We start from the raw sequence: 22,625 nt of genomic DNA, 5'->3' as shown, positions 1-22,625 counted from the left end.
CAAAGAAGGAGAGTGATGGCGTGCTGCATCAGATGACCTGGCCTCCACAATCACCCAACCTCAACCCAAATGAGATGGTTTGGGATGAGTTGGACAGCAGAGCGAAGGAAAAGCAGCCAATAAGTGCTCAGCATTTGGGAACTCCTGCAAAACTATTGGAAAACATTCCAGGTGAAGCTGGTTGAGAGAATGCCAAGTGTGTGCAAGGCAAAGGGTGGCAATTTGAGGAATTTAAATTATAAAATATTATTTTGATTTGTTTAACACTTTTTTGGTTACTACATGATTCCCTGTGTTATTTCAAAGAGTTGATGTCTTCTATTATTCAACAATGTAGAAAATAGTAAAAACAAAGGTTAAAACCCTGGAATGAGGTGTAGGTGTGTCCAAACTTTTGACTATTACTTGCTTAATTAACGTGATTAATATTATGGTGTTTCTATTCCATGAGTAGGTGTTCAATCACCTCGACATCATCGCTTTTAAAAGTGCAAGGACGTCCGAATCCGTATCACTTTCCACAGTGAAAAGTCGTAGGGCGCTGTCATTTTTAGTCAAATGACAGCATACCCCGTTTCCGGTTAATGGTTGATTCCAACAGCCACGTGAATATGACAACAGGTTGTTAGCAAGTTCATTTTGCGATTTTGACAAAGATATTATTGTGAGTAAAACAAGGCTGTTTGCGGCCGCTATAGTAATGTAAAGACAGGCCGTTGACGGCCGCTATGAGTTCTAAAGGGTGAASCTCTCTGGCGCAGGCGTTCCGCTAGCGACCCACCTCGACAACTTCCGGTGAAATTGCAGAGCGCCAAATTCAAAATACAGAAATAGTCATAATAAACATTCATAAAAAATACAAGTGTTATACATCGGCTTAAAGATTAAATTCTTGTTAATCCTGCAGCTTTGTCAGAGTTCAAAAAGGCTTTAATGGCGAAAGCATACCATGCAATTATCTGAGGACTGTGCCCCGCTTACAAAAGCATACAAACATTTTACAACCAAGTAAAGGAATTACAAGTCAGAAATAGCGATACAATTAATCACTTACCTTTGAAGATCTTCATATGGTTGCAGTCACAAGAGTCCCAGCTACACAATAAATGTTTGTTTTGTTCGATAAAGTCCCTCAGTTTTGTTGGCGCGTTTTGTTCAGTAATCCACTGGCTCAAAGGCGGTCAAAACATGCCGACGAATACATCCTAATAGTACCGGTAAAGTTCGTCAAAACATGGCAAACGATGTTTATAATTAATCCTCAGGTTGTCAATTGTCTAAATAATCGATAATATTTCAACCGGACAATAGCGTATTCAATAGAAAGGAAAAACAACGAAGGGCGCGCAAACCAGCACTGTATGATTCTACAGTCCACTGACAGAAAGGTCTCATTCTTCTTAATTTTTCAGAAAACAAGCCTGAAACAATGTCTAAAGACTGTTGACATCTAGTGGAAGCCATAGGAACGGCAATCTGGGTCCTAACCCATTAGATACTCTATAGGCATTCAATTGAAAACTATCCACATCAAAGAAATCCTACTTCCTGGATAGATTTTTCTCAGGTTTCCGCCTGCCATATCAGTTATGTTATACTCACAGACATTATTTTAACAGTTTTGGAAACTTTAGAGTGTTTTCTATCAAAATCTACCATATATGCATATCCTAGCTTCTGGGCCTGAGTAACAGGCAGTTTACTTTGGGCACGCTTCTCATCCAGATGTCGATATACTGCCCCCAAGCCATAAGAAGTTTTAAGCCACTGGGCCACTGAGCTGAATGTGAAATGGGGCTTTACACCTTTATGTAATATGTTGGCTAAGTAGGCTACGCTTAGGCTACTCCAATGGAGAACGTGCATAAAGATGGCAGAATTCAGATATGATGTCATTGTTTTAGCACTGTCCACTGAGTTTGTAAACAAATAAATCAGCACAATCTACCTTTTTTTCAGTTTTTCAAATTGCCAGCCTCTTGAAGCAAAAATGTTGAACATGTTTGCTGTGCTAATGACCATATAAAAAGAACAAAATTGTAACGAAGAGCAATGTACAATACACTGAACTTAGCAAAACAAGGAATTTGTTTTAAGTGCACGGGGGGCCGTCATCTTWATGCACCTCCTCTATTATTCCAACCTTTTTTGGCAGTCAGTGTGGATGATGTTGGTCAACAATAATTGTTTCCAAAAAAGGGTCAAACGTAAGCCTGAACCTGAATAATGTCTCTAGTAAATAACTTTGTGGACATTGACTTGTACTTGTTTCATGGATTGTGCAGTGTGTGTTCATGTTAACAAGCAAATCCACATGAATGTCTGTTTGAAAAATCCACTTATGAATTTGCATGCTCGTAATATGTTTCCTAATCTTTGGCCCCAGTAGCCGAGGGCTGTAGCAGTCTCAGTCTGTGAAATGAGCACTAAATGTAATTGCAAGCGAAAGCTATCTCCTAGGCCTAATGGATAGCTTCAACAGTGCAGTAGAATGTCATGCAAATTAACAAGGAATAAAGAAATTACAGAAGAGTCCAATTAACAATCCAGGGCCTTCAGAAAGTATTTACACCCCTTGACTTTTTCCACATTTTGTTGTTACAGCCYGAATTTAAATATTTATTAAATTGAGCTAATACCCCATAATGTCAAAGTAGAATTGTGTTTTTCAAAATGTTTACAATTAATAAAAAATGAAAAGCTGAAATGTCTTGAGTCAATAAGTATTCAACCCATTTGTTAAGTTAATGCAAGCCTAAATAAGCTCAGGAGTTACATATGTGCTAATCAAGTCATTTAAGATGCATAGACTCACTATGTTGGTTTGCAATAATAGTATTTAAACATGTTTTTATTTTGTTTATGACTATCTCATCTCTGTACCCCACACATACGATTATCTGTAAGGTTCCTCAGTCAAGCAGTGGATTTTAAACACAGATTCAACCACAAAGACCAGAGAGGTTTTCCAATGCCTCTCAAAGAAGGGCACCTATTGGTAGATGGGTAAAAATATAAAAGCAGACATCTGTTGTGGATATTCTTACACAGGGACACTCAGTCAATATCTTATTATCCTAATATCCAAATTTCAACCTCTTATTATCTCAAATGTAAATCTCATGCTTAATATGTCATATCAGACAACTTTTACATTCACCTCGTGCTATTACTTATGACTAGTGGTACCCTCCTACATCTTTGTTAATTTTTATAGAAATCAATTATACAACTAATTTAAATTGACTTACTGAAATCAGTTGCCATCCCTCAATTGTTCACGGATAATGTGTTTCCTGGGCAGCTCGCTCTAAGTGTTTGGTCTGGGCGGGTCCTCGTCCTCTTTTGGTCAGACAGGAATTGCCCTCGCCACCGGTTACCGGTTTTCCTCACAGACCCACATTGGAAAGCTCCACAGGCAGAATCAATCATCCTGTTCGTGATTCCAAATTGTCATGGAAATTCTTACACAGGGACACTCAAAGTCCATCTTAAATTAATAATTGTTTGTTATCAGCGCGCTGAAGAGGTTCCAACCAACTCAATGCACCAAGTACACATGTCGATCAGGAGTTCCAATGGGGCAGTCCCGTTTTAGTTCTCTTATGTACTTACACAGAAAGTAATATTTGCATGATTTAGCTTATTCATTATTTGTTTGCTATTATTCATGTGACTGACCAATACTGGTTCATGCATGTGGCAGACCAATACCTCACAAGGCTTCTTCTCTCCAAGCTGAGACCTTGAAACTGAGATATCATTCTCAAAACAAGGGTTTGGGCATACTGCCAAATTGCAGATACTACAGTGAGGATTTCTTCCAGGTGTTCAATCAGTCACTTGCATGAACACAAATGGGTTATTAGAAAAGCATAAACATTTCCATCACACACCCCTTTTGAGCAAGATCAAGTTATTTATTAGACTTGGGATGGTGTATCAATACACTCAGTCGCTACAAAGATACAGGCGTCCTTCCTAACTCAGTTGCCGGAGAGGAAGGAAACCCCTCAGGGATTTCACCATGAGCCCAATGGTGACTTTAAGAGGTCTTTGTTGTATTGTTTCAGGTAGAATCTACTTAAAAGCTATAAAAGGCTACATATCAACACACACACGAGTTTAACTCAATTACTCTCCTAGTATAGGTTCTTTATTGGTGCCAATGGAAATGCCTACAGCAGCCAGGTGGCACCACCTGGGTAACCACACATCCTGCCTAGCCCTACTGAGAGAGAAAGGGAGACCTTTTCCCACTGCCACCGCTCCTCTTTGATGCCAGGCAAATAAAGACACACACACACACAACCACACACTAGTCTCAGAAAGACCTAGGTAGGATCATTGTTAATGAGGGAGGCCACCCCTCCGCCTAGGGAGACAGACTACACACAGAAACACTCATGAGCTAGGTCAAAACCAACAAAAGAGCGGTCACACACACACACACAAAACTGGGATTCCCGGCTTTTGGCCGATAGAAAAAATATATAAGTTGATAAAACTGTTGCCCCAAAAAATGACAGAGAGAAAAAAAATCCCATTTCAAAATATTGCTTTTTATTCATTGATGGAAATACATTTGACCATTATGATTTGCATAATAAAGTGGAATAAAATTGGTGTGTGTGTATTTTTGTTAGGCTACATGAAGAATAGCTAACACAACTAATCACACACGCACAGCATACAGAGCCTTTTGAGCTGGATTTCTCCTGCAGCTCCTCAGCTGGTTGCAGTGGGAGTAAATCATGTGCTTTTATAAGCCCATTCATGGACAAACAATTCTAAATGCAGTCCCATGTTAAAAAAACATTTTTGGTGCACACTTAAAAAAGAGCTAGGCCTACTATTTTTTTTCTCAACTGGTAACCTAATTGAAGTGCGCCTCCCATTCACAAGTCAAGTGCAGGCAACAGGCTATCGGMGCGTCACCACTACTTTACAATGTGAGCTGGAGGCAGTATGCATTTTGAAAACACAGCCCTACTTAATTGTTTGAAACCTGACTGTTTTACTTCGTATTATGAGGCACGTCTTACCTTGCTTCAAAGTAGCCTATAGGCAAATCCCACCATTTAAATGCGGAGGCAATTATTGTATAAAGACTTCAAAGGCGGAGCGTGAGTTTCAAGTTTGGGGAAGCTTACAATTTATCATACCATTTCTACCGATCTGCATGCCAGTTATGATTTGTTTCTCAAAATCACGTGGTTAATCATAAACATCTGAAGTAAAATGATAAAAATCTAAAAGTGAAATTAAACTATGGTGAGAGCACCAGCCTCTGCCATATGGACACAATGACACACTGTGATCCATTGGCAGCTAAAGAAATGAGCGCATGGAACTCATAGCCTATAGGCCAATGCAGCAGTAGAACGATAACTTCCATCTTCAAATAAGTCAAAATACATAAAGCAGACAAATAAAAACTGTAAAAAATATAAGGAAAATTCAGGTTCTTTCAATTGCATTTCTCTCTCTACTCAGCCTGTCCGCCTCCCTTTCTATGTCTTGACTTGAGCTACTCTTTTCCCTATTACATTTGTTTAGTACCGATGATATATCTCATGGGGAACTAATAAAAAATAAACAATCAAAGGGAACACAATTCACACAATGAAAACAATGAATGCAAAAGAATTGGCATGTTCTTTTATCATATTACTAGAGTGCTAGCCTCGCTACACTTGCTTCCTGTTAAGGCTAGGGCTGATTTCAAGGTTTTACTGCAAACCTACAAAGTATTACATGGGCTTGCTCCTACTTATCTTTCTGATTTGGTCCTACAGTACATATCTACACGTACGCTACGGTCACAAGACGCGGGCCTCCTTATTGTCCCTAGAATTTCTAAGCAAACAGCTGGAGGCAGGGCTTTCTCCTATAGAGCTCMATTTTCATGGAACGGTCTGCCTATCCATGTGAGAGACGCAGACTCTGTCTCGACCTTTAAGTCTTTATTGAAGACTCGTCTCTTCAGTAGGTCCTATGATTGAGTGTAGTCTGGCCCAGGGGTGTGAAGGTGAACGGAAAGGTACTGGAGCAACGAACCGCCCTTGCTGTCTCTGCCTCTAACCCTATTACGGGGGCTGAGTCACTGGCTTACTGGGTGGCAGGTATCCTAGTGGTTAGAGCGTTGGACTAGTAACTGAAAGGTTGCTAGATTGAAAATCTGTCGTTCTGCCCCTGAACAAGGCAGTTAGCCCACTGTTCCCCGGTAGGCTGTCATTGTAAATAAGAATTTGTTCTTAACTGACTTGCCTAGTTAAATAAATACTGGTGCTCTTCCATGCCGTCCCTAAGAGGGGTGTCACTTGAGTGGGTTGAGTCACTGACGTGATCTTCCTGTCCGGGTTGGCGCCCCCCTCGGGTTTGTGCCGTTAAAGGGAGATCTTCGTGGGCTATATTCGGCCTTGTCCCAGGGTAGTAAGTTGGTGGTTGAAGATATCCCTCTAGTGGTGGGGGCTGTGCTTTGGCAAAGTGGGTGGGGTTATATCCTGCCTGGWTGGCCCTGTCCGGGGATATCGTCGGACTTGGCCACAGTGTCTCCCGACCCCTCCTGTCTCAGCCTCCAGTATTGATTTATGCAGTATTTATGCTTGGATCAGTCTGTTATATCTGGAGTATTAATCCATTCTTATCCGGTGTCCTGTGTGAATTAAGTATTCTCTCTCTACCACACCTGCTGTCTCCAACTCTGAATGCTTGGCTATGAAAAACCAACTGACATTTACTCCTGAGGTGCTGACCTGTTGCACCCTCTACAACCACTGTGATTATTATTATACCCTGCTGGTCATCTATGAACGTTTGAACATATTGGCCATGTACTGTTATAATCTCCACCTGGCACAGCCAGAAGAGGACACCCCTCAGAGCCTTGTTCCTCTCTAGGTTTCTTCCTAGGTTCCTGCCTTTCTAGGGAGTTTTTCCTAGCCACCATGCTTCTACATCTGCATTGCTTGCTGTTTGGGGTTTTCGGCTGAGTTTCTGTATAGCACTTTGAGACAATGGCTGATAAAAAGGGATTTATAAATCAATTTGATTGACAGCTGAGCCATTCTGGAGAGAGACTAGCCTATATTTTCACCAAACTCCCCTCCTTCTTGTGGCTGCAGTTAGCAATAGGGACTGCAAAGTGGGATAGCTTTTTGACTATTAACCAGGCCATCTATACAATTACCAAAAGCCCTGTATAGCCTATTTGGGTGTTTTGTCATTTCCCGCTAGCTAGCTAGCAGCAGCAAGAGACATGATCATCTTGTTAATTTACTATCACAAACCAGCACAAGGGATCCTGGTGAAGCGTGAGCTGTAAATATCATATGCATTTTATCAACTAGAAGTCTCAATAGTCAGATTCAACCCGGTCTAATCGAAAACAATATTTCGACTAGACCGGGTTGCTCGTCCATTTCATGCAGACAGGCTCTGCTTAAGTAGTTGACGCTAACTACACAAGTTACCCATTCACATACACTGCTGCTCATTTTCCCAGATACTAGCTACGGCGTCATTCACGAGTAAATGATGATGCTTACTCAAAATATTAAAATGGATGACAATGATATGAAAAGGTAACGTTAACTTACGCTCAGCTAGCTAGCTACACACCTGCATGAATGGCCACAGCTGATCAGGCCAAGCTTGCTGCGCATAAAAACAACAACAAACCACAACCTCGTACCAATTTGCCACTCTAGCTATTGGTACAATGTCAAACACTTTAGAGAGAACGATTTACAGTACCTGGTCTTCCTATCTAAAAAGTAACCGGTGAGCAATCTGTCTCTGTGTTTGGTCCAGGATGCTCATGATGATGAAACAAAATTCCTCAACTCGATGTTAATGTTGACGTGTGTGTTGTGAGAAACAATAGTGGAATCTGAGATTCGGCTTCCAAATAAAAGTCCCCCATTGAAACGAATGCAAACCGGTTAAAAATAGTGGAATCAAGCCACAATTGTACTAGATAAGGCTAAAACAAGATTTTTTAAGCAATAAGGCATGAGAACCCAGGATTTATCGTGTGATAACTCCACCTCGGGCCTAACAACTGCTAGGAGAGTTATCGCATGATAATCCCCAGATTTGAGGATCTTAAACTGACATATGGAATTGTTTTAAGATGGTCATACAACGGATCATGTATCTTTTATATTTATTTTWGTTTTTTTTACCCTGTTTTCTCCCTAATTTCGTGGTATCCAATTGGTAGTTAGTCTTGTCTCATTGCTGCAACTCCCGTACGCACTAGGGAGAGGCGAAGGTCGAGAGCAGTGCGCCCTCCGAAACCCAACCCAACCCAACCCAACCCAACCCAGCCAAGCCACACTGCTTCTTGACACAATGCCCACTTAACCCGGATGCCAGCTGCACCAATGTGTCAGAGGAAACACTGTGCACCTGGCTACCGTGTCAGCATGCACTGCGCCTGGCCGCCACAGGAGTCGCTAGTGTGTGATGGGACAAGGACATCCCTGACGGCCAAACCCTCCCCTAACCCGGACGACGCTGGGCCAATTATGCACCGCCCCATGGGTCTCCCGGTCGCGGCCGGCTGCGACAGAGCCTGGACTCGAACTCAGAATCTCTAGTGGCACACTGCGCCACTCAGGAGGCGATGGATCATGTATCTATTTGATTTTGAAATGTAGGACCCCTTTAGGTATAAAAAGATATTAAAAAAATACCTGATGAAATATTGAATTTGGCCTTTACTACTATAGCCCATAGAAACGCACTGAAAAACACATTAATGTCAAACAATGACAGTAAAAAAATAGATCATAAGGTATAAGTTTTTGAAGTGTCTGTCCTATATCTAGGAGATATAAGAAAGCTCAGGAAATATATATTGTTTTTYCCCCCTTTTTTGGATAGGCACAAAACTACCTCCATACTTCCATAAATTGTTTAAACCGGTACAGTTTACCTTCAGAGGAGTTGTGTTCATGAGTCTCATTTTTCCATACAGTGGTCATATTAGTTTGTAGGCCAAACCGTTCGGACGTGACAGATGTTTTCGTGAGAAGGATGTCTCATGATCTGACAAACACCATGGTAGCTCGGCCACCTTCCACCGCAGATGCGGAAGGTTGCCATAGGCGGCTTGAGACGTCTCTAGATTAAATTGACAGATTTTGATGGAGAATTTTTTGTTAAATTACTTAGATTGACGCAACGGTGCATCAATAGACTCTAAGGGGTTTTAATGAATGAATAGAATTCTACGTGTTTACGATTTCCATGGTAAATTATTAGTTTCACGTTCATTCTTTGGCTAGTTAGTCTAATGGCACGGGAGAGTTGGCATTTGTAAAATTATTCATTGTTGCACAGGTAGGTTTATACAACCCCCAACTGTTGCAAACCAAATGCGGCACTTCAACTGTGCGAAATCACCTCACTATTCAGCCTATTCTGCGTATTGGACATTCATATTGTAATGTACAGCTGATTTTAGGTCCATGAAATGGGGTATCAGCTTACTCAGTGACACTCGTAGAATAGAACTGTAAARATGTTTCACAAATATTAGTGTTGTAGCTTTTATTGCGGGACTTTAACAGCGAGAAATAACATTAGATACTTTTCCCCGTTTGTATCAGTTTCAATTGAAACTTTTATTTTGAAGGCGAACCGCTGATTCCGCTATTGTTGTTCACATCATACGTATGTTCCAAAATGCGCACTTCCGTTTTGCGTTCTCCGGTTCTTTCAGGCTCCATGGAAGATGGTAAAGTCAGAATTTACAGCTACCCTGGGTCGTTGTACATTCAAGCCTAGCACTGGGCAGCATTATTTTCAGCGTCAAACCAATCAAACCGCAGAATGTTTTCCGAGCCGCTATCACATAAATTAGCAGAGCGCCAGGCTGACAGCACGCTGAGGACGTGCAGATTTCCTTCGCGTTCACTAACTCGTAACCAAAGAAAAAATACGATTTAGCTACCCGTGTGATGTGACACCCCCGTCGGAGCAAACTTCTGTCAACTTGCTACTGAGACTGAATGTGTTTCGTGTATAATCCGTTTTTTACGCAAACCTCCAATCCAACCTGTTGCAAATGTAACATGAATAGCCCATAGTCAACAGAATATTGTCTTGTCCACTATTATTTTTAAAGAAAAACATTTGCATTGGTTATCAGTGTTTTGTGTATTCATTTGAGAATTCAATTCACTTTCTAGAAATAAACACATCAGAACTTCCCAGTTTATTCTCATTTAGCAGCCTGGAGTCCCTCCTCGTGGGCGCCTGTGGCACGGAACAAATTCTATGATCTGGGGGGGTGGAGCCTTTGGTTACTTCACCACAGGCCCTGAGGTAAAGTAGGCAAAGGTTCCACTTCTCAGTGATCACCTAGATGACTCGGTGATCCAGTCTTTGTGGCAAGGACTCAAAGAGAAACCTGCACATACAGAGAGTACCCCAAGACAAAACACAACACAAGTTTTAAATCCCCCCAAAAAATACCATTAAGTTTTTATGTCCTTATAACATTATACTGTTTTAACAAATGTATTCTGAAGTAATGGAAAGATGAAAGGGTGTATGGGTTAGTATCCACATCAATGACAACATAGGCTCAAGTCAAGTTTTTCAGTTGTCTATACTTGTGAAGTCCAGATACATTTCCATAGATGAGTTGTTAAACGGGTTATGTATTCCCCAGATTATTAATATCATCAATTTAAAAAATGACATGAATTTACCCTCTGTGCAAGTTCCACCCCTTTCTGTTCCAATTTGCTCTCTCAGACAAGGCTCACACCTCGGGAAGGCCTCCCTTCACAGGGAGTAGGGAGGTACAGGTTGTCAGGGTTAGTTTCGGTCCAGGGGGTAATGCAGGTAGCTGGTTTCTGTATGGGGTTAATGCAGTGGAACATTGCATTGTAATGTTATTTTGTTTTGCAGGCAGACGCCAGTACCAGTATGGCAGAATGCATCAAGAAGACGGTGTTGGACTAAACCCCAGTAAAAGGGGATAAAAAGGTTGAGGTCCATGTGATTAAAATAAGAAACTAACATCACACAATTCCTAAAAAAAAAACATCTGAAGGACCTAAACCAAAGGCTTTCTGGTAGTTTCCGAAACACGCCACACACAAAAGAAATGAAAAAGGGAAGCCTGAATGTGGTTAAATGCAAATTTGTTACAATCTTCTCATTTGGTTTGGCAAATTGTGGGGAAATCCCATGCACTCAAACAATTAACAAAACTACCAGAACAGTTATGGTCAGATGGCTTTTCATAAAGTAAAGAAATACTTTATGGTCACACACGTGTTTAGCAGATGTTATTGCGGGTGTAGCGAAATGCTTGTGCTTCTAGCTCCGACAGTGCAGTAATATCTAACAAGTAATATCTAACAGTTTCACAACATATACCCAAAATACACGTAAATCTAAGTAAGGAATGGATTAAGAATATATACAGTTGAAGTCAGAAGTTTACATACACTTAGGTTGGAGTCATTAAAACTCGTTTTTCAACCACTCCACAAATTTCTTGTTAACAAACTATAGTTTTGGCAAGTCGGTTAGGACATCTACTTTGTGCATGACACAAGTAATTTTTCCAACAATTGTTTACAGACAGATTATTTCACTTATAATTCACTGTACCACAATTCCAGTGGGTCAGAAATGTACATACACTAAGTTGACTGTGCCTTTTAAACAGCTTGGAAAATTCCAGAAAATTATGTCATGGCCTTAGAAGCTTCTGATAGGCAAATTGACATCATTTGAGTCAATTGGAGGTGTACCTGTGGATGTATTTCAAGGCCTACCTTCAAACTCAGTGCCTCTTTGCTTGACATCATGGGAAAATCAAAAGAAATCAGCCAAGACCTCAGGAAAAAAATTGTAGACATTGTGAGGGGAAAATTATGTATTCACCTCATTTGTTGGATATGTAACAATTATTTACTTAACGAACAGTAAGATATTTCTGTCCTGCTAATGCTGTGTTTTATGGTCTCCACTCTAGCACCCTGCAGCTAGTCTGGGTGTTGAGGACATGGCTTCTACTAGAGATAGCTTGAAGCTGACAATTGATTTGWGTCGGTGATAAAAACCTAAAAGATAGCATTCTATAGACAAGATGTGGTGTGTGTGACTCGAGATAGAGAGAGCCTGGAAGAGTTAATAACAATGCCTCATTGTCTCATCTTCCTGGCATCTGGGAAACTAAGTAAAAGATCATCCTGTGTAGAAAACCAAGGTGGCTTATGGGAAGTTTAGAAATGACTGACTAAGCAATCTTGGTATCAGCTAAATAAAAACTGTGCATCGTCTGTTAGACTCTGTCTAGACTGGTGGGCTGACGGTCTCATTATTGCAATAATTAATCGATATTAAATGAAGATGATTGTTTGAAGAAATTACCAAGACTAAGTCTCAACGATAACCAGCTGCCTCTGATTGGGAACCATATCAGGCCACCATAGACATACAAAAAAMCCTAGACAATACAAAAACGAACGTACCCACCCTAGTCACACCCCGACCTAACCAAAATATAAAGAAAACAGAGATATCTCAGGTCAGGGCGTGACATGTACACTATTGGCTCTTAAGGTACGAACTGCAAAGGTACAGTTAAGTACCTAAAACTAAAAAGGTACAATGGACAGGGTACCACCACAGTGACATACTGTACGTTTGTACTCTTAAGTACAATTCTAAACCTTTTTATTGAGAGCGTATATGTCATTAGCAAAGTTTGAACTGCCAGGAACAGCCATGGGCACATATCCCTGAAATGCTGCACATTTGCTACTTCTATTTGTTGGCACTTTTCTACTATTATTTAAGTATTCTTATAGGCATTTATTGTACAAGCACAGCCCTGAAAACTGCAGGTGTATCTGATGATGCTAATGTTATTGCTTTGACTTATGTGAAAAGAAGCTCTGTTATTCAACTAGCTTTCTCTATACCACGCTCCCCTTCTGAAAGTGCATAGTTACCTGACCTCACCTCATACAAAAACATGGCCGAGTTATCACATAATTCCCATTTGGTGTAGTCACCAGGATCAGGAATCATAGTGTGGAAATTAATGGTTTCAGTGTCTAACAATGTTTGGCTAATTGCACCCACATGGTCTGTCAGACACAGGCGTGGGCCATTCCAAAAATATTAAAACAGTCATACACAATTTTCCTATAAGAACATTATTATATGTACAAAAAAACAGACAATCAACTATTTAAAAATCTGTATTGTAAATCAAGTCTATTTTTGTAAATAAATGGTATTTCTCACTCTATCTTTTTCATTCCTATGCCTCGTCCTAGGATTCACATACCTGTTTTTTCATGGTTTCTAGAGGACATCATGTCTCACAAAAAGGTGGAATAGTTTAGTGTTTAATATATTCCGACAGATATATACGAATTCCTCTAATCTCTATTTCGTGGCTAGTTGACTGTATGGCTAATGTTCGGTAGTGAAAGTGACAGCTTGACGTTTCACCAGTGCAGCCACACAACTTTTCTAGCTAGCCTGACAGACAAACCTGGCAGTTAGCTAACGGTGACTAACCTCATTCCGTACAAATTTGCACAACCGCGGCATTCAAATGAGGCTGCAATGAAAACTAATGGGACTGTAACGACTGTGTTGGAATCAAAATCCGGGGTGTGAATATTGTGACTTTTTTAATACATATGTGGCAATTATTTATTTCAGAAGGARCCAGCAAGACTAGTGCACTCTATATGTGCTCTGGGTCATTAGACACCATTAGACATGCACCTGGGTCTTTTCCAGAACAGGAGTGTCCCTTTCAGAGGAGTTAGCAGGATGACATGTCTGGTTATTCCTGTACAGTGCCATGGTCTGTTACTGTTGTCCTACATGCATGAACCTATTTCTGTAGCTCTACGGGTTCCATGCCCTAATATGAAACTTAGTGCAAGGCAATATGATAACAGTGGCTAAATGCCAGAGGGGATGAGCCATTAAGAGGAGTTACTATGAGTATGACGTAAGGTGGAATAATGTATAAAACGTGTGTGCCAAGACTGGAAGGCAGTTGTATTCATGAACCAGCTCGGCTTTTGTTATGAAATAATAAAAAGTCTATTTGAACTCATATCCTCCGGTATTTGTGAAATATGATTGACCGAATATTTCCACGACATGAACTATGTTTCTATTCAAGCGTTGATTGACATGGTCATGGCCCAATAGTATTGGAGAAAAGTTGGGGAAAAAACGACCCCTCTGACRATGTACGTTAAATTGTGACGTGTCATGCCGTAACGTACAGCATGCATTATGCAACTAATTCTGTGTGGTACAGCCTCTCCACCAGGTGTAGTGCTTCTCTCGCAGATTACAAATAAGAGAATGCATTCATTTTTTGCATCATCACTACAAGACATCATCAGCCGCTGTTAGCTTTAGCGCCGCGCTAAAAACCCAATTCAAATTCAACACAAACCTTCAAATAGGTATGTAATGAAACATTATATAAACTCTTTATAGTGTTTTATTTACATTTTARAAGGGATAAGTTGGACAGAGCCCCACACGGCTTATCTCCCCCTTTCCATATCACGCAGTAGGTTTCGCTTCCCCATCTGCCATTTTTAAAAAGACCCGACGGCGCTCATTGCCTATTTTAATCATGCAGAGACGGGCAGCATGAAGGGCTCGTCATTGATTTTGCTGGAAACGGTAGAAATTGTGCTTTACAATGGTATTCATATTACAGTTGACCTGGAAGTAAAGTTGAAGTCGGAAGTTTAGATACACCGTAGCCAAATACATTTAAACTCAGTTTTTCACAATTCCTGACATTTATCCTTGTAAAAAGTCCCTGTGTTAGGTCAGTGAACACCACTTTTTCACCACTTTATTTTAAGAATGTGAAATGTCAGAATAATTGTAGAGAGAATTATTTATTACATCTTTTATTTCTTTCATCACATTCCCAGTGGGTCAGAAGTTTACATACACTCAATTAGTATTTGGTAGCATTGCCTTTAAATTGTTTAACTTGGGTCAAACATTTCAGGTAGCCTTTCATAAGCGTCCCACAATAAGTTGGGTGAATTTTGGCCCATTCCTCCTGACAGAGCTGGTGTAACTGAGTCAGGTTTGTAGGTGTCAGGATTCACCTAGCGGTCATGATTTGGGGCTGTACAAATGTTTGATGTATTAGAATAATTGATTATGCTTATGTTATATTAATAGAAGGGGAGGGGTTATAAGACCCCTCCCTCCTTACATTTATAGGGTCCTAGACTATAGATTAACAATATATATATATTCATTATATAGTTTTAGAATTGTTCCACGGTTGTTTTCTTTCTCTCTCTGTTTCTCTGTGTGTGTGTGTGTGTGTGTGTGTGTGTGTGTGTGTGTGTGTGTGACTGAGAGAGAACTCTGCAGGGGAGTGTGGGAGATAAGAGACTAGTTAGACATTCCACAATAAATCAGCTTTGGGGAGTGGACGTTTACTGCTAAGTTTAAGATACCACTAAAAGCCATTGTTTATATAGGGTTTTGGTCTCAAGAGTAAAAAGGTAATGACTTAGTCAGTGACATCACTAAGGCGGGACTTCGGTTTAATAAAACAACTTGAGACCTTGTTTGAGGCAGAACTTACTCAGAAACATGCGTGCTATGTTCCTGTTTGTCAACTTCTGTCTGCAATTGCAATTAATAAAGGTTTTTGAATGATTTAATTAAAGATATTGTCATAATGCTAATTTCACCAATGAACCAATGATTGACAAAGAAGGACGTAAGGAACGAACCYTAACATAGGCCTCCTTGCGCACACCTGCTTTTTCATCCCTCTTATCTCTTCTCCTGTTACCTTTTCTGTAATATATTGATCCAAGTGAGGCTGAAGTACAGTCGACCAGGCAATTGAAGAGAATAGAAAGGTGTTCCCCTTTCAGGCACACTATTAATAGAGCCCTCTTGGGAAGTGTGGGTATATTTACTGCAGTGAGCCTAAAAAAAGCTTCTTTAGGATCGGTGGGGCCCCCACGGGAGGTTTGAGCTAATGTAGGCTAATGCGATTAGCATGAGGTTGTAAGTAACAAGAACATTTCCCAGGACATAGACATATCTGATATTGGCAGAAAGCTTAAATTCTTGTTAATCTAACTGCACTGTCCAATTTACAGTAGCTATTACAGTGAAAGAATACCATGCTATTGTTTGAGGGGAGTGCACAGTTTTGAACTTGAAAAGTTATTAATAAACAAATTAGGCAGATTTGAGCAGTCTTGGTACAACATTTTGAACAGAAATGGTTCATTGGTTCAGTCTAAAACTTTGCACATACACTGCTGCCATCTAGTGGCCRAAATAGAACAAATTTCTCTTGTATTTCAAAGATGATGGTACCAAACAAATACAAAAAAGGTGGATTTTTTCTTTGTATTATCTTTTACCAGATCTAATGTGTTATATTTTCCTACATTCCTTTCACATTTCCCCAAAGTTCAAAGTGTTTCAAAGTCCTTTCAAATGGTATCAAGATTCAGGGCCTGAGCTACAGGCAGTTAGATCTGGGTATGTCATTTTAGGTGAAAATTGAAAAAAAGTGTCTGATCATTAAGAGGTTTGGTAAGATGACCTCTGAAGGTGAACTAAAATGGTCTTCAACAAAGATTTAAAATACTTAAACTTGAACTTAAGCTAGGATAACAATATATATATTTTGGTGGTTTGTTTGTTTATTATGTAAGGTAAAACAAGAGGTATGCCTAATGACAAGGCTGGTGAAAATTGTAAACAAGAAGCAATAAGAAAACTGCATGTAACTCCAGATCATGGCCATACATATCTTCAGCATCGACATCCTTAATAACAAAGTCCCTAACTTCAGCAAGCACAATGACTTCACCCAAGGATTTGAGCCTTTTACTCAGTAGATATACGTTTGATCTGATAATTGTATTTCAAAATAGGAAAAGCACTCAAACATCTGAGTCGGCTTGCGTGGGAATAATTACATGAAATCTTAAAGAAAATAAAGACCCGCACACTGCTCTTGCCAGTATCACTTTAGGTTATTATAGAAAAGGTACAGGCGTACATCCTAACTCAGTTGCCGGAGAGGAAGTAAACCGCTCAGAGGCCAATGGTGACTTTTAAACAGTTACAGAGTTTATTGGCTGTGATAGTGGGRTCACTGTAGTGGTGCCCTGTAAGGTACATGCATTGTACCATTAAGTATAGGTACATAGGTGTCCTCTTGCATTTTGTACCTTAAAATAGTCAATAGTGTATCATAGAGCCCACAGGTACAAAAGCGTACCTTTAGAAAAGGTAGAAATTGGCCTTTTTATGGTACCACCACAGTGACAAAGCCGTAGGTCCCTTGTAAGTGGCAAAAATGTATCTCTTCTCAATATCAGGTCCCTAACACTTACAAATCTATCTGCCATCCCTCTTCTGACACCAGTAGAGCGAATTAAAGTGGAACCCCGACCAGGAATTGAACCTGGGTCCAGCAATTGTCAAGCCACCACCTTAACCATTACACCAAGAGGTCCATACCAAGGTTCACTACAATATTGACAGCTCTTCATTGTCACATTCTTATGTAAGCCATTATAAAGAGCAGGTTGACTGACCGTAAAACTATATGAAAACTAARATTAACAACATAATTTGGTCGTAATTTAAGGTTAGGGTTAGGCATTTGGGTTAGCATTCTGGTTAAGGTTAGGTTTAAAATCAAAAGATTGTATGACCTTGTGGCTGAGCCAGCTAGTGACCACTCTGCAGAGCTTCCTCTAGTACAGGTATTCCCAAACTGGGGTACAATGCCATCAGGGGTACGCAAAATAAAAATATGATTCACATTTAAAAATACAAATGTATGTATGTACAGTGGGGCAAAAAAGTATTTAGTCAGCCACCAATTGTGCAAGTTCTCCCACTTAAAAAGATGAGAGAGGCCTGTAATTTTCATCATAGGTACACTTCAACTATGACAGACAAAATGAGAAAAAGAATTCCAGAAAATCACATTGTAGGATTTTTTATGAATTTATTTGCAAATTATGGTGGAAAATAAGTATTTGGTCAATAACAAAAGTTTATTCATATTTGTGTATATTACTTTGTTGCAATGACAAGAGGTCAAACGTTTTCTGTAAGTCTTCACAAGGTTTCACACACGTTACTGGTATTTTGGCCCATTCCTCCATGCAGATCTCCTCTAGAGCAGTGATGTTTTGGGGCTGTTGCTGGGCAACACGGACTTTCAACTCCCTCCAAAGATTTTCTATGGGTTGAGATCTGGAGACTGGCTAGGCCACTCCAGGACCTTGAAATGCTTTACGAAGCCACTCCTTCGTTGCCCGGGCGGTGTTGTTGGGATCATTGTCATGCAGAAAGACCCAGCCACGTTTCATCATCAAATGCCCTTGCTGATGGAAGGAGGTTTTCACTCAAAATCTCACGATACATGCCCCATTCATTCTTTCCTTTACACGGATCAGTCGTCCTGGTCCCTTTGCAGAAAAACAGCCCCAAAGCATGATGTTTCCACCCCCATGCTTCACAGTAGGTATGGTGTTCTTTGGATGCAACTCAGCATTCTTTGTCCTCAAACACGCCGAGTTGAGTTTTTTACCAAAAAGTTATATTTTGGTTTCATCTGACCATATGACATTCTCCCAATCTTCTTCTGGATCATCCAAATGCTCTCTAGCAAACTTCAGACGGGCCTGGACATGTACTGGCTTAAGCAGGGGGACACGTCTGGCACTGCAGGATTTGAGTCCCTGGCGGCGTAGTGTGTTACTGATGGTAGGCTTTGTTACTTTGGTCCCAGCTCTCTGCAGGTCATTCACTAGGTCCCCCCCGTGTGGTTCTGGGATTTTTGCTCACCGTTTGTGATCATTTTGACCCCACGGGGTGAGATCTTGCGTGGCCCCCAGATCGAGGGAGATTATCAGTGGTCTTGTATGTCTTCCATTTCCTAATAATTGCTCCCACAGTTGATTTCTTCAAACCAAGCTGCTTACCTATGCAGATTCAGTCTTCCCAGCCTGGTGCAGGTCTACAATTTTGTTTCTGGTGTCCTTTGACAGCTCTTTGGTCTTGGCCATAGTGGAGTTTGGAGTGTGACTGTTTGAGGTTGTGGACAGGTGTCTTTTATACTGATAACAAGTTCAAACAGGTGCCATTAATACAGGTAACGAGTGGAGGACAGAGGAGCCTCTTAAAGAAGAAGTTACAGGTCTGTGAGAGCCAGAAATGCTTGTTTGTAGGTGACCAAATACTTATTTTCCACCATAATTTGCAAATAAATTCATTAAAAATCCTACAATGTAATTTTCTGGATTTCTTTTTCTCATTTTGTCTGTCATAGTTGAGTGTACCTATGATGACAATTACAGGCCTCTCTCATCTTTTTAAGTGGGAGAACTTGCACAATTGGTGGCTGACTAATACTTTTTTTGCCCACTGTAATATATATATACACTACTGTTCAAAAGTTTGGGGTCACAGACCCCTCACAAGTCCTCAACTGGCAGCTTCATTAAATAGTACCTGCAAAACACCAGTCTCAACGTCAACAGTGAAGAGGCGACTCTGGGATGCTGGCCTTCTAGGCAGAGTTGCAAAGAAAAAGCCATGTCTCAGACTGGCCAATAAAAAGAAAAGACTAAGATGGGCAAAAGAAGGCCAGCATCCCGGAGTCGCATCTTCACTGTTGACGTTGAGACTGGTGTTTTGCGGGTACTATTTAATTAAGCCGCCAGTTGAGGACTTGTGAGGTGTCTGTTTCTCAAACTAGACACTTTAATGTACTTGTCCTCTTGCTCAGTTGTGCACTGGGGCCTCCCACTCCTCTTTCTATTCTGATTAGAGACAGTTTGCGCTGTTCTGTGACGGGAGTAGTACACAGCATTGTACGAGATCTTCAGTTTCTTGGCAATTTCTCACATGGAATAGCCTTAATTTCTCAGAATAAGAATAGACTGATGAGTTTCAGAAGAAAGTCTTTGTTTTTGGCCATTTTGAGCCTGTAATCAAACCCACAAATACTGATGCTCTAGATACTCAACTAGTCTAAAAAAGGCCCGTTTTATTGCTTCTTAAATCAGGACAACAGTTTTCAGCTGTGCTTACATAATTGCAAAATGCTTTTCTAATGATCAATTAGCCTTTTAAAATAATAAACTTGGATTAGCTAACACAACGTGCCATTGGAACACAGGAATGATGKTTGCTGATAATGGGCCCCCGTATGCCTATGTAGATATTCCATAAAAAAATCAGCCGTTTCCAGCACAATAGTCATTTACAACATTAACAATGCCTACACTGTATTTCTGATCAATTTGATGTTATTTCAATGGACAATTTTTTTTATTTTCTTTCGAAAACATGGAAATGTCTAAGTGACCCTAAACGTTTGAACAGTAGTGTGTGTGTGTGTATATATACAGTATATTATTTTTTAACATGTTTTTTTCTTTATATTTTCCAATGGGGCTATACATTTGGGTGAGTTTTTTTCTCTCACCTGAGTAGCCTCATTTCACTGCCAAAAATAAAATTCAACCAGCTAGTGTTCAGCAAAATAACAACACAATGTCAAACACAGGTAGCCCAGTCAAATAATTAACATCCAATCACATTAACTGTTACTCTCTCGCGGGAATTCCACCAACGGTCGTTATGTAGCCAAACGTAGCTGCAGCTCATGTTGGTATCTGTAATGATGGCGCAAAAGCCATGACAGGGAGACATAGTGGAGTGGTAACGCGCGTGCAAGCAGTTGCTCCCGACACCACTTGGGTACACTGCAGCATCCACCGAGAGGCTCTTGCTGCCAAGGGAATGCCTGACAGCTTGAAAGACGTTTTGGACACTACAGTGGAAATGCTTAACTTTGTTAAAGCAAGGCCCCTGAAGTCTTGTGTATGTTCTGCACTATGCAATGATATGGGCAGCGACCATGTAACGCTTTCACAACATACAGAAGTGCGCTGGTTATCAAGGGGAAAAGTATTGACACGTTTTTTTTTTAAATTGAGAGACGAGACTAAAGTTTTCTTTACTGACCATAATTTTCACTTCAGTTTCTCACACGACTGGCCTATCTGGGTGATGTTTTTTCTCCCCTGAATAGTCTGAATCTAGGATTACAGGGACTCTCCGAAACTATATTCAATTTGCGGGACAACATTGAGGCTATGATTAAGAAGTTGGAGCTCTTCTCTGTCTGCATTAACAAGGACAACACACAGGTCTTGCCATCATTGTATCATTTTTTTGTGTGCAAATGAACACAAACTTACGGACAATGTCAAACGTGATATAGCGAAGCACCTGAATGAGTTGGGTGCGCAATTACGCAGGTACTTTCCCGAAACGGATGACACAAACGATGATTCGTGTCCACTTACCGATATCTGAACAAGAGAGCCTCATCGAAATTGCAACAAGCGGTTCTGTGAAAATTGAATTTTAAGCAGAAGCCATTGCCAGATTTCTGGATTGGGCTGCGCTCAGAGTATCCTGCCTTGGCAAATCGTGCTGTTAAGACAATGATGCGCTTTGCAACCACGTACCTATGTGAGAGTAGATTCTTGGCCCTCACTAGCATGAAAACTAAATACAGGCACAGACTGTGTGTGGAAAATGATTTAAGACAGACTTTCTCCAATACAACCCAACATTGCGGAGTTATGTGCATCCTTTCAAGCACACCCTTCTCATTACCCTGTGGTGAGCTATTCACAATTTTTTATGAACAATAAGGTTTTATATGTAAGATGGTTAAATAATACCACTGCTCTAGTACAATAGTAAGCTCATTAAATACCAACCAGTTTATAAAGCAGACATGCAAAAAAACATATTAACATAACCACAGATCACTTAAACTGGTACAACACTTCAACTAACGGGTGGCCAGAAAGAACTAACTGAAAGCCACTCCCCCACTAATCCATACATCCACCCTGTTAAACAGAAATGTAGCGTCACCGTACCCATTTTGTTGCGAGTGTGTGATGAGTGTACCTTTTTTATATAAAAATGATTATACTAGATTATCTGCGCATGTACCCTATAAGGTCCCGAACAGTACCATGTGAGATCATTGTGTGTACCACTGAAGGTAAAATGTGTATTTTTATATTTTTGTACCCCAGGGAACAATGCTGTACCCTAACCATAACTTTTTTTCTGAGAGTGTAGAATAACCAGCTATTGATTGCAAGTATACTTTGGATTACATAATGTGCATGAGCAAAGCTGTTCAGGTTGAGTTCAATTGAAAACCCCACTATTTGTTCATCTGTTGTATAGAAATAACAATATTAATATAGGAGTTGATTTTGAGCATCCAGTCCATTTTACTTGGCAGTATACTGTATTTACAGTATCCTTTGGGTTCGGCTAGGGCACTAAACAGTGAGATATTGTTGTCTGTTCTATAAAAAGCCACCTGAAAGCAGCCCTGATTACCGTAATGAGCTTAAGGTCTTACGAGTGTGATTTTTTTCTTTGCTTTAATGTGCCATGTGCACACTGTGGAGTTCACTGAAAGCCTCTCTAATCCTTTCAGCTCCTTGTCCTCTACAAGTACACAGGGATGTTGTTCC

General features: G+C 40.4%; 1 protein-coding gene across 2 annotated transcripts in view; it reads right to left on the bottom strand.

Annotated features, from left to right (window-relative positions):
- LOC112068072 (CAP-Gly domain-containing linker protein 4) overlaps window positions 1-7,870 on the bottom strand; it is an 87,373-nt gene extending 79,503 nt beyond the window's left edge. For both annotated transcript variants that reach the window (XM_024135082.1, XM_024135083.2), the window contains exon 1: window positions 7,759-7,870. The gene's annotated coding sequence lies outside the window, so the exon portion shown is untranslated. The remainder of the gene's footprint in view (window positions 1-7,758) is intronic.
- Window positions 7,871-22,625: the final 14,755 nt, after the last annotated feature.

This window comes from Salvelinus sp. IW2-2015, unplaced genomic scaffold (genome assembly GCF_002910315.2).
Source record: "Salvelinus sp. IW2-2015 unplaced genomic scaffold, ASM291031v2 Un_scaffold83, whole genome shotgun sequence".
NCBI lineage: Eukaryota > Metazoa > Chordata > Actinopteri > Salmoniformes > Salmonidae > Salvelinus > Salvelinus sp. IW2-2015.
This window is presented reverse-complemented; position numbering and strand designations above follow the sequence as displayed.